Below are 12129 nucleotides of genomic sequence, written 5' to 3'. Positions count from 1 at the left end.
AATGAGCAGGTAAAAAATTTCAATTCCTACAGAGTAATAAAGTACTTGAAGAAAACAAAACTAATCCTAAGAAAGATAATCAGCACTTAAAAGTAATGAATTACCCGGATGTTAACTTTAAAATAGGTATGTTATGATTCTCAATGACTAAAAAACTTTTTTAAATAAAAGCAGGTAAATCGGCCAATGTTTACAGTGAACCAATAAGAAAATCTGGGGGAAAAACACTGTATAGTATCTGAGGTGCTTTGGGCTTCACATTACAAAAAAATAACACTAGCTTAAGCCATAAAGACATTTAGCTTAATTTCGAAGACCGGTTAGGCTCAATGTTCCGTAGCTCAGTGTTATTAACTCTTCCTGTTTCTGTTGCATCATCTTCAGCTTTGCTTTGCTTTTTTTTTTTTTTTTTAAAGATTTTATTCATTTATTCATGAGAGACAAAGAGAGGGAGAGAGGCAGAGACAGGCGAGGGAGAAGCAGGCTCCATGCAGGGAGCCTGATGTGGGACTTGATCCCTTGTCGCCAGCATCATGCCCTGGTCTGAAGAAGGCACTAAACTGCTGGGCCGCCTGAGCTGCCCAGCTTTGCTTTTCTGTGTCTGTCTCACCGTGGTCACAAGATGGCTATCACAGCTCCAAGTTTTAGATCTTCATACATCCCAAACAAGATAGTAAGGGCAGCTCCCAGCCCTTTATCAAAGAGAAAAAAATCCTTACTAGAATCTTCCATTAGGCACTCCCTCCTTACCCTCCAGCCTCTCTAGCCCCTTTGGACAAAACATAGAGATCCACCTGAAAGCCAATCAGCTGTAGATTCTTGATTCGTCCTTTATAGCTAGAAGAAGGGCCCATCTGTAGTCATTCACCTAAAATGAGTTCCATAACCTAAGAGACACTACGACATCGAGATCTTGTTCCCACTTTTTTTTTTAAAGATTTTTTATTTATTTATTCATGACAGACACAGAGAGAGAAAGAGGCAGAGACACAGGCAGAGAGAGAAGCAGGCTCCATGCAGGGAGCCCGACATGGGACTTGATCCCCGGTCTCCAGGATCACACCTTGGGCTGATGGTGGCGCTAAACCACTGGGCCACCGGGGCTGCCCTTGTTCCCACTTTTGAGGGGCTTACAGTCTTGTAATTATACGTTCTTTGAAAAGTAATATATATATATATATATATATATATATATATATATATATCCCAATACAATATGCTTTATAGAAGAAACAAAGTAAGAATTCACATGCTGAGGAGCTAAGAACGGGGCAAAAGTTTCATAGTAAGGACTACGTTTAGAAATCTCTGTTTACTGGTGTAAACTCTTAACTGGTCTCCTGCATTTCCTCTCTGAATATAAAGAATCAGGTATTACTGATATCATAAATGCAAATTGCCTAAGTACCTATTACTGTGATAGCAGACCAAAATTTTTTTGTTAAATATATGAAGTAGAGATTGATTTTGCTGTCCATTGCTATATATGATTTTTAAATAACTAGAATGGGATCATTTATTAATATAATCTGAGATTTTTAAAAATATGTATATGACCAGCTCTGGAGCTACAGTCTGCATCCGAGGAAGAAAGGGAAAAACAAAAAGACTACAATTTTTAAGATAGATTTCTAAGTAACTTAATTTTGGAGAGAAGGGAAAAATAATTTTAAAAATAAGATGTATCATGAGATTGGCATTACTACTATGTATAGAATATTTCCTTGCACTAGACCTGCTATTAAGTGTTTTGCATGTGTTCTCATTTCCTCATTGGAATAATTCTGAAAGAATACCATTTTTCAAGTGAAATCTTAGCTTGGGGATTAACTGGTAGGGATAACAGCTAATAACAGGAAGAGCCAGGATTATAATTGGATTCCAAAGGCTAGTGCTTAACCATATAATGTTATTAAGAACTCTTTCTTAAGAGTAAGAACTATACTATACTTAAATATTTGTTCTAACTCCTACTGTAGTAGTTTGATTTGGTGGTTTTTTGAAAATTTTCTTCTATCTTAAAATTTAGAATTAGGTTTGATTTTTGTGTGGGTTTTATTTCTCTTAAACCTTCAATCCTATCTCTTACACTTCCTTTTCATTTTTTTTACACTAAATTTTGCAAGTACATTTCTTAGAGGTAAACCTAATCATTTATTTTTTAAAACCACTTTTAAAATTTCATCAGGACATAGGAACCGGGCTGTTTGTTGAATAAATAATAAAGCGACTAAAATATGTCAGTCTCTGTGCCAGTTGCTAGAGAAGACATTTTGAGATTTTTACGACATAATGAGGGTGCAAATGAACAGGCTTACAGGATGCAATGTCACTATAAAGGAGACTGCTATTGGCCACTAACAGCATTCTCCTAGCCATGTGCATGAAACGCTACATTTACCAGCTTCACTTCTAGTTAAGTGGAACCACTTACAAAGTTCTCAACCAAAAGGATGTCATCAAAAGATTTGTATGCAAGTTTCTTTGAAATGTACTTGCCCTCCTTCCTCCCTGCTGGCTGGAATGCACTTGTGCGGTTAGAATTCTAGTTTTAACTCCCTTGGTCTTTGAGGTTAATAGCCATACACTAGGGCTGATTTAGTAACAATACAGAAGGAACCCGAAGCCCTGATGACAGTGAGGGAAATAGTCCTGCCCTGCCCTGCTTGCCACTGAATGTTTTACAGGAGAGAGAAATTTCTTCCTGGTTTAAGTCAGTTATTTTGACTGTTTTGTCAGAACAAAAATCCAAATTATAACTCAGTGTAGCCACAGGTTTTCAGCAGCAGTGGGAACTGTTAGATAAGCTTGAGGATCACTAAACCATCATGAGTTCCCCTCAAGAATGGCAAACTGCATCTCTTTCATTGGAACTGGTAAGTTATGAAAGGATCTTAAGAAAGAATTACATGATTTTAGCACAGCACTTGAATATATAGCAGTCCAAAAATAGATAAAATTAGGTGGATTACAGATTGCTCAAACACTTGAAGAGAATTAATGAATCAGAGTCAGAGGCATTACAACATTCTGGTCATTGGTTTCAGACCTGGTCTTAGGTCTCAGCTCTGCCATTTATAACTTGGGCAAGTTATTCTAATATGAGTTATGATGGCCATCTGGAGAGCATTTTCCAGTGGTGGGCCACAGGGTTCTTGACTGTTTATTATTTTTGCCAATATCTTGAACAAAGACTTTTCTATGGCAAATATTGTGGACTGGCTTGCACAATTTTTGTTCCAGCCTCTTATAATAAGCAGATCCTGGGAAGCCAAAAACTACATTTTCTTGACTTCTTCACAGCTTAGGTTCTGGATATGAATTACATTCCATCTGTCAGGTACATTCCTGAAAGATCTGGAGGATGAAGATGAAGCAGAAGCTACCTTCCTTGCTTTCAGTGACTTCCTTGCAAACAAGCTCACAGTGACAAAGTCTTTCAATAGCGGTGTTCTTGAATTTATTCTTGAGATTCTCACCTATCAAGGATCCACATTCCATTGCCAAGTCACCAGTTCCGTGAATGTCAAGATGCAGTCGAATGGTGGCAGTGATGGTAGCAGCAGCAGAATCCGTGAACTTCCTGGTCTGGCTCCCTGATCTTTGCAGTGATTCCAGGTATGAACTCGTCCCCTTAATGGTCAACCACCGTGTTCTGGGAGTGATTTCTTGAGGCACAGCCTAAAGATTATGTCTAAGCATCTAATTCCCTTCATTAAGTCTTTTTCTGCTTAAAATACCTAGAAGAAGCATTTCCTTCAGTTAACTCTTAGCATATGCCTAGAGGCTAGGAGTCAAGAACATCTGAGATCTAGACCTGGTTCTATCATTCTTTTCCCTTTTATATACTCATTAAGAATAATGATCACTATCCTGGTTACTTTCTGGCAACTTTTATGAAGTTCAGTAGGATATAACAATATTTTGTAAGCCCTGTAAGCTATAAAGATTGTTATAAGTGCTTACATAAATACATTTATCTAGGAGAGGGAAAAATTCTTTTTAGCACTTAAGTGTTATGTGTGGCACTTGAAGCTACAAACCCACATCCATCAGGAGTTAAAATAAGAATGTATATTCAGAAGGCTGAACTTTGTATTTAGGTATCTGACCATAAGCAAGAAATAACAGTAAAATTTAGACCAACCTGTTGTCATCTGCGCACATTCCCTTGACTGGTATCTACATAGATTATTTAAAACATTACATCATGAGACCTCTTGTATTTAGATTTCACATGTTTGAAATACACACAAGTTTTGGGACACCAGTGTGGCTCCATGGTTGAGCGTCTGCTTTCGGCTCAGGGCGTGATCCCGGGGTCAAGGGATTGAGTCCCACATCAGGCTCCCTGCAAGGAGCCTGCTTTTCCCTCTGCCTATGTCTCTGGCTTTCTCTGTGCCTCTCATGAATAAATAAATAAAATCTTTAAAAAAAAAAACCCAGAAATACACATAGTTTAAATATTCTACCCAAGTCTGCCCCTAATTCACTATGATCTCTTCACTTAATTTTTCACAATCTTACCTCATTCTCTGAAGAGTTCTGAAAGGACTGTCTCGAAAATTACTGGTGATTCTGTAATTAGTAAACCCAGTGACACTGTCCTTTTGTTTCTATGACTGTATTCTGATTCACTTCCTCCCCAAACTCTATTCTTGGTTTCTTTCAGGGGTCAGCTTTTACAGCCTATTATTTAATATAGAAATCCTTGGGCAGCCGGGGTGGCTCAGCGGTTTGGCGCCTGCCTTTGGTCCAGGGCGTGATCCTGGAGACCCAGGATTGAGTCCTACATCGGGCTCCCTGCATGGAGCCTGCTTCTCCCTCCGCCTGTGTCTCTGCCTCTGTGTGTGTGTGTGTGTGTGTCATGAATAAATGAGTAAGATCTTTAAAAAAAAAAATCCTTTGATGTCCTATAATTGGCTATTCTTTTTTTACTCTACTCTCTCTCCTTGGTCATTTCAAATACTCCTACAGCTCTACCCAATAGCTTTCAAATCTTCCAAATCCAATTCAGATTTTACTTTGAATTTCTAAGTCTAAATGTCTCAAATTTGAAATTCGTTCTCTCTTCTCCCAACCTTCACCTCTTCCTTTTTTTTTTTTAATTTATTTTTTATTGGTGTTCAATTTACTAACATACAGAATAACACCCAGTGCCCGTCACCCATTCACTCCCACCCCCCGCCCTCCTCCCCTTCTACCACCCCTAGTTCGTTTCCCAGAGTTAGCAGTCTTTACGTTCTGTCTCCCTTTCTGATATTTCCCACACATTTCTTCTCCATTCCCTTATATTCCCTTTCACTATTATTTATATTCCCCAAATGAATGAGAACATATAATGTTTGTCCTTCTCCGACTGACTCACTTCTTCCTATTATCTGTTAATATTATCATCATTGCAGTCACCCAGCTGAAGCCTCATGTGCCGTTTCCTTCAAACTCTCCTCAATATCAAACTAGTTCCTAGTCCTAAACCTTTGAGGTACATATCTCTCTGAGTTCCTTCCTCTCCTTCCTGATCCTGCTCTAGTATATGAATCATTGCTTACTTAAAATACTTAATTCTCTTACTTCTCTAAAAATTTCTAAAGAATGTCACCATAGAAATCTGTAACTCAAAAGCCTTTGATATTCATAAGTTAATATTCTCATATATATAATCATTGTAAAAGATACAATGCAAAGAAAGACCCTTACTCTGGTAGCAACCAAAAAGTTTATATATCCAGGTATGAACTTAATAAGAAACATGCAAAATTTATATAAGGAAAAATTGTATAACACTTTTAGTGAAAGATACAAGGTAGACCAGAGCAAATAAGATGAGAGACTATGTTCTTAGATGGAAAGACTTATAATCAATTCTCCCTAAGTTAATTGTTAAATTTAACATGATCCCAACAAAAATGACAATGATTATTTTCTGGAACTAGGTAAGTTAGATATACAATTAAAATGAGAACATAATTATGCTCACAAAAATAATCTGACAAAAAAAAGTAATGTTTGAGGGAATAACCATACAAGATTTTAAACATATTATAGAATCATGTGCAAAAATTCCATAAGCAAAGTCTAACAAAAAATTGTAGGAAGAGATATTTGTAACCCATATCACATAAGAAGGGGTAATAACCCTAATATTAGGAAAGAGCTCCTAAAAGAAGGAGGAGGGAAACCAACAACCAAGTAGAAAAGTGGAAAAAGATATGAAGAGACAACTCACAGAAAAAGAAATGCTTCTTAAGCATAGAAAAAAAAAAGTTCAACCATCTCATAAAAAGAGAAATACAAAATAAAACTATGCCAAATTAATAAATAAAAACTGAAATACTATATCATTACCACTTCTCACCTATCAGGTTTCCAAAAAATGTGTGACAGCATCCTCTGTTGGGAAAACTGTGCAGATATGAGCATTCGGTATTGTTTCCTTGCGCATTGCCTAAAGAATCTACTGGAGAACAAACTTCAGACATTCGGATGATTAGAGAGACATTGACATAAGGACCATTGGTGAGCATTAGCCATTTATTTGTAAAGCGAAGACTACATGAGGGTTAGAGAGAATATACGATGAATATATGTCTGAATGTTGATAAAATACAACTGTAGAAAATGGAAGGGGGTATATGCAGACAATTTTTTAATTTTTGAAATAATACTGGTGGTGGCAGAATGGGTGATTTTGCTGAGACTGTTGTGTAATGCAAGGCAATGTAAATAATAACTGTGATAGTCTAATTCTATTGTTTTCTGGTGCCTGAGAAGACGTTAAGTAATAACAATTGAGTCCTGACTTGGAATTGGAAGTATCAGAATGAATTCATGGAATATCTTGCCATAAAATAGCAAGGAAGCTATCAAAGACTACTGAGGCCATATCAAAAGGACTGCGGAGCCAACTTGAAGAAGCTGCCACTGGCCAAAGATGAGATAACTGTTCAATACAGATAATCATTTCAGTGGATTGAAACATTTAAAATCTGTTTCAATCTATGAGTTTTAATGATCCTAAAAAAAATTTAACTTACCTCTTTTTAAAGATGATAGTCAACCAATCTCTATTTTTAAAGTTGGGTAAAGGGAAAGAATCAAATATTATTCTGCCTTTCCTACGTGAGCTGTACCAGTGGATAACCAAATAATAGATGAGGAGGAGTTGCTCTATACAGGAATATTCTAGCTAGCAAAATGAGAAAGGAGTGATAAAATTGAAAAGCATCATTTTGCACTCCCTAATGAATTGAAATGATCTAAACAGTAGGCATCAATGGCTACTAACATCACAAAAAAGGACAAACAGACATTATGTGCCTCAGAAGAGCAGAAGAACACAACCCACAATGAAGTAGTCTTGCCTCTAAAAATCAAACTGAAGTCTTTTTTTTAATTAAACTGAAATCTAATAAGTTTCTATACCCAATTACCAATTTACAGGAAGTACATAAATTATGAAACACTGTATCATGGGGATGCAATCAGTAAAACCTAGAGTCTAGAAAACTCTACAACTCTGTCAAGTTTCTTTGACAAATAAATTCTACAGAAAAAAAAAGGAAGGAGAACTTGTAGATTTAAAAAGACATTTAAAAATAATAATAATAAAATAAAAATAAAAAAATAAAAAATAAAAAGTCATATGAAAGTTTATATTAAATAAAAAAACAGATGAAACTATAGTATTTAGGGATGCACACTTAAATCATAAAATATAAAGAAGAGCAAGGAAGTGATTACCATAAAAATCAGAGTAAGGGACACAAAGAGAATCTCTGAGATGGCCACCAAAGTTCTATTTCCTCTTCCAGGTGATGGTTACAAGTGTATTTGCTTACAATAATTAATTAAAGTATTAATTTATTTTATGTGGTTTTCTGTATCTGTGTTATATTTTGTGGTTTAATTTTTTTCAAGTTCTACTTGTTAAAAATTGACAATTTTAAGGAAATTTGCCTTTCCCCTATCAACTGTATTTAAGATAACCTAATAGCTCTACATGACCCAGAAAAAAATGTTTCTGTAGTGAAATATCCCAGGTAATAAGTGTGGAAAGAGTGATAAAATTAGTAAATTACCACTTTACAATTCCTAGTGAAATAGAAGATTCAGGCAAAGATCATCAATGAATGAAATGAATAGGTAGTAGATAGATAAGAACTCTTATAGTGGAAGGATCAGGCCGTTGTCACCTGAATACACTAATCAATCTTAGGGTTACTATTAATAAATGTGGGGCAAGCAGACATCAGGTAATTTCCATTTATAAGAAATACAGGAGATAGAGAAACACCACCACAGGGAAGCAACCAGACCAATCCAGAATTGAGAACATTCTAAGGGAAAACTGACATGGTTTCCTCAACAAGTCAATGGCATAAAAGAAAAAAAGTGGAATGAGGAGGGCTGCTATGAATTAAAATGGACTTATGAGCTATAAAAAACCACATGCCACATGTAGACCTTGTTTAGAACATGATTCAAACAAAACAGCTTAAAAAGACATGTTTGAGATAGTTGGGGAGCCCAACACAGAACCTGAACTCACGACCTTGAGATCTAGACCTGAGCTGAGATCAAGAGTTGGACTCTTAATCAACTGGGCCACCCAGTAACCCCAAGATAATCAGGGAAATTTTAGTGTGGAGTGGGTATTAATTGATCCAAAGGAATCATAAGGTATGATTATGGCATTTTGTTTGTAAGATAATGTTCATACTCTTTAGAGATGCATGCTAAAATATGTAGAAGTGAAAACCCAGGATGTTCAGGATTTACTTTGAAATACTTCAGTAAAAGAGAAGAGGATAGAAGACGAATGATAAAATCTTGATGATTGTTTAGTCTGGATATGAGGTTATAGAGACTTATTGTGTTGTTTTGTTTTACTTCTGTATATGTTTGAGCATTTTTCATTTAAGAAGATTTTTATGTTTCTTCATTCTATTAAATAAGATATTTAAAATATATAACTTTATGTCCAAGCTCCCTTGGATGGTATTCACAGCACTGCATAATCAGCTCCTTCAAATTGCATGAGCTGAAAAAGAGGGCAGGTATAGTTTCTCTAAAGGAAAATCAGGGTGCTGTTTCCAGAAGAAGGGAGTCAAACCCAGACAAAAAACATAATAGATGCTCACTATTGTTCCCACACAAATTTTTGAGCTCCATCTTACAAAACGTATCTATCTAGTCAAACAGAACTACTTGGTGTTTCCTGAACAGAGCACACACTCCTAGGCCTCTAAATCTTGCTCAGATTTCTCTATTGTTTTTTACAATAAGAGTCATACTTTCCTTCAAAGTCCACCTCAACTGCCATCTGAGGGGGACGACTTTGCCACCCCTTCCTATAAAATAAGAAGACCCCTCTGGCACAGGATTGAGGACTCTGGTCATACTCTGCCTTCTATGGGCAAATGTGTATATTCAAATCCCCCCCACTAAATCCAAGGCTCTTTAAAGGCCCCTTTCATTGTATGCCTCAAAACTCTATGCCCAGTGATTTGTAGCAGTGCTATCTTTGTTTGCTGAATTGAATTGACATAGAATTTCTCAAGAAGACACAAAAACTGTCAAGCTAAGAAATTGTCATCCTTTATAATAGCAAGTAAATAGAACATTTATTATCTAATAATAATATCTTGCTTGTTTAAAGACATTGGATATCCTTTTAATTGAATACTAAATAATAGATCCAAATTGTCTTTAGTCAAGATGCTTGCTTTGAGATCTGTAGGGCAGGAAGACTGAGATGTGTTTACATTTTGAAATAGGTTCATTTCTTTGCCAACCATAGCAGATGGCCACCCTTACTGCTTGTAAAAGAAATTTAACTGATTTGACAATAGCCTTATGGTCTTTCTGGCAGGATTCCAAATATTTGCATTAAATTTAAGCTACTAGTTTAAGCTACTAGTTTATTGTGTGAATCTGTAAGTCCTAACATCCTCAAATCTAACTGAATTATAATAAAATATATTTTTATTTTTTATTTGGTAACTGGTGTCTATTTTAGTCTTTGGGAAATTATGTTACACAAATATATTTTTAAAAATTTTTAATAAGCTCCTTTTTAAAAGTCTTGACATAGACCTATGCTTGCATTGCAAATCAGTAGCATTTCTCTTTCTTGTCCAGTAAGGTAGTCCTACAGTGGGAAGGTGGGTTTCATCTATAGGAAGGGAGCAGGAGACTTACATTCATCGAGTACTGTGGTAGACACCTTCATTCAATTTATTCAAAAAAGCCAACAACAGGGTGGGGTTTTGAACACAATTGCAAAGTAGGGAAGTACTTTCTCAAAGATCTGCTACCTACCTGAAGAAAGCCCTGGTTCTCCAGAGGCCCTAACTACAAACCTGCCTTATTTTGCACCTCTCCAGTAGTCTATAAGTTTTTATCTTGCCACTTATTTATTGATTCCTGGACCTATAGAACTTGATATCTCAGAGAAGGTAGAAGTTTCCCTCCTTGTTCAGATGGGAAGGCAGACTTTGGAAATTAGTAAGTCCAGACCAATACCCTGACCACTCGGCCTCTGGACCAGCGCTTTTTCTGCTACAAATTCAGGGCCTACCGTAGAACATGCAGCTGCCTGGGAAGGTAACACTAGAAGAAGCAACCCACACTTACAGCCCACTGTTACTTAAGCCAAAAGCACCATCACCTGATATGCCCCTCTTTCCCTAGGTTTCTTCCCTCCATTTCTGTGACTTGACCTTTCCTCCTTTGTAATTAGACAGCATTGTATGAAGGCTGTATGTGAGTGGTGGGTGAGGACAAATCCTAGCAAAGAGACTTCCATTAAAACAAATTTATGTTTATTTCCTTATTTCTATTCCAGAGGCAGAGATGCCCAACAGAATGGTCTTCCTGAATGGATTTACCTGGTAATACATCTGAGGGTCTTCAGTAGAAGAGCAACATCCTGCTCTGTCTGGAACCAGCCACTTGGTCTTCTGTCCAGACAACTACATCTTCAATTCCATGGCTCATTTGTGAGTAGGTTCTGTAAGCTAGATGATTTTGGCCCTATACCCCTTTTGTCAAATGAATGCTCGGTATATGGCAGTCTGTAACCTTATATTGGTTTCCTTCTAGTTCTGGGTGGAAAATATCAGATAATGTTTTAAGCACAGACTTGTTCCTGAGCTCTTTAATTAAGTCTTCAGACTCCTTCATACCTGAGACAAAGACACATTTCTTTTATATTCCCCTATATTAAGACTTGTATGGAAGATATATAATAATTTAAAGTCTCTTATTTATTGAATTCTGCCAACAGATGAGCAGATATCAGGCCCTAGCAAAGTGACTGTCAGCTTGAGGATGGCATCTGTTGGAGCAAATTCCTGTTCTCCCTGATCACTCTTGATCCAGGCACAGAACAGAAAAATTTGTTGCATCAGATACCTGCCTTGAGCTGCAGATCAAGGCAAAATGCCAGTGCTTACATGAGCTTCTGTACTTCCCATCTCCTCCCTTGACCTCTAGTTAGCAGAAAGGGAATCAACAGTAGGTAGGAGAGCATTCCTTCAAAACTGAAAAAAAAATCAATGGGGAAATGATTTGCTTTATAGAAATCTGTTCTGTGTACAAAGTTCCAAAAATATCTTAAAATGAGGTCTATTACAGGTTAAATGCAATATCTAAATAATAAATTATGTAGCCAATGACATTTCTAGATGATATTTAAAAATGCCCCCCTTCTATGAGGATAGAAACCTCTCTTTTAAAAAAGTAGGAAAAGTGGAAGTATAAATACATTAATTCACAGTTGTGAAAATTTTTTACAACCTTTCTAATGGTCTTCACTCTCTTAATAGTCTACATGTAATTTTAAAACTTTTTATGATGGAAAGTTCAAACAAATATATAAGCTAAGAGAACAGTATAATAAACTTTCATGTACCACTAACCCAACTTAAATAAGTATCAATTCACAATCTCACTTCATCTGTACCCCCAACCTATTTCTCCATATCCTCCAGATTATTTTGAAGCAAATTCCAAATGTATCACTTATTTTAAATACTTCAGCAAACTATAAAATGAATATTAAAATCCAGTTATCAAAGAAGACTTCTTTGGATCACTCCTGGTTTTTAGTAGTTAACAGATGTT

General features: G+C 36.3%; 1 long non-coding RNA gene across 3 annotated transcripts in view; it reads left to right on the top strand.

Moving 5' to 3' along the window:
- The first annotated feature begins 1248 nt into the window (after positions 1-1248).
- The window catches only part of LOC125754029 (uncharacterized), a 39283-nt gene continuing 28402 nt past the window's right edge, over positions 1249-12129 (top strand). The window contains exons 1-3 of one of the 3 annotated variants that reach the window (XR_007407264.1): positions 1249-3618; positions 6366-6519; positions 10850-11003. This is a non-coding gene — a long non-coding RNA (uncharacterized LOC125754029). The remainder of the gene's footprint in view (positions 3619-6365; positions 6520-10849; positions 11004-12129) is intronic. The other 2 variants (XR_007407263.1, XR_007407265.1) reach the window with 2 other exon arrangements.

The sequence above is a fragment of the Canis lupus genome, chromosome 30 (assembly GCF_003254725.2).
Source record: "Canis lupus dingo isolate Sandy chromosome 30, ASM325472v2, whole genome shotgun sequence".
NCBI classification, from domain to species: domain Eukaryota; kingdom Metazoa; phylum Chordata; class Mammalia; order Carnivora; family Canidae; genus Canis; species Canis lupus.
The sequence above is the reverse complement of the archived record's forward strand: the minus strand, read 5'-3'. Positions and strand labels throughout refer to the sequence as shown.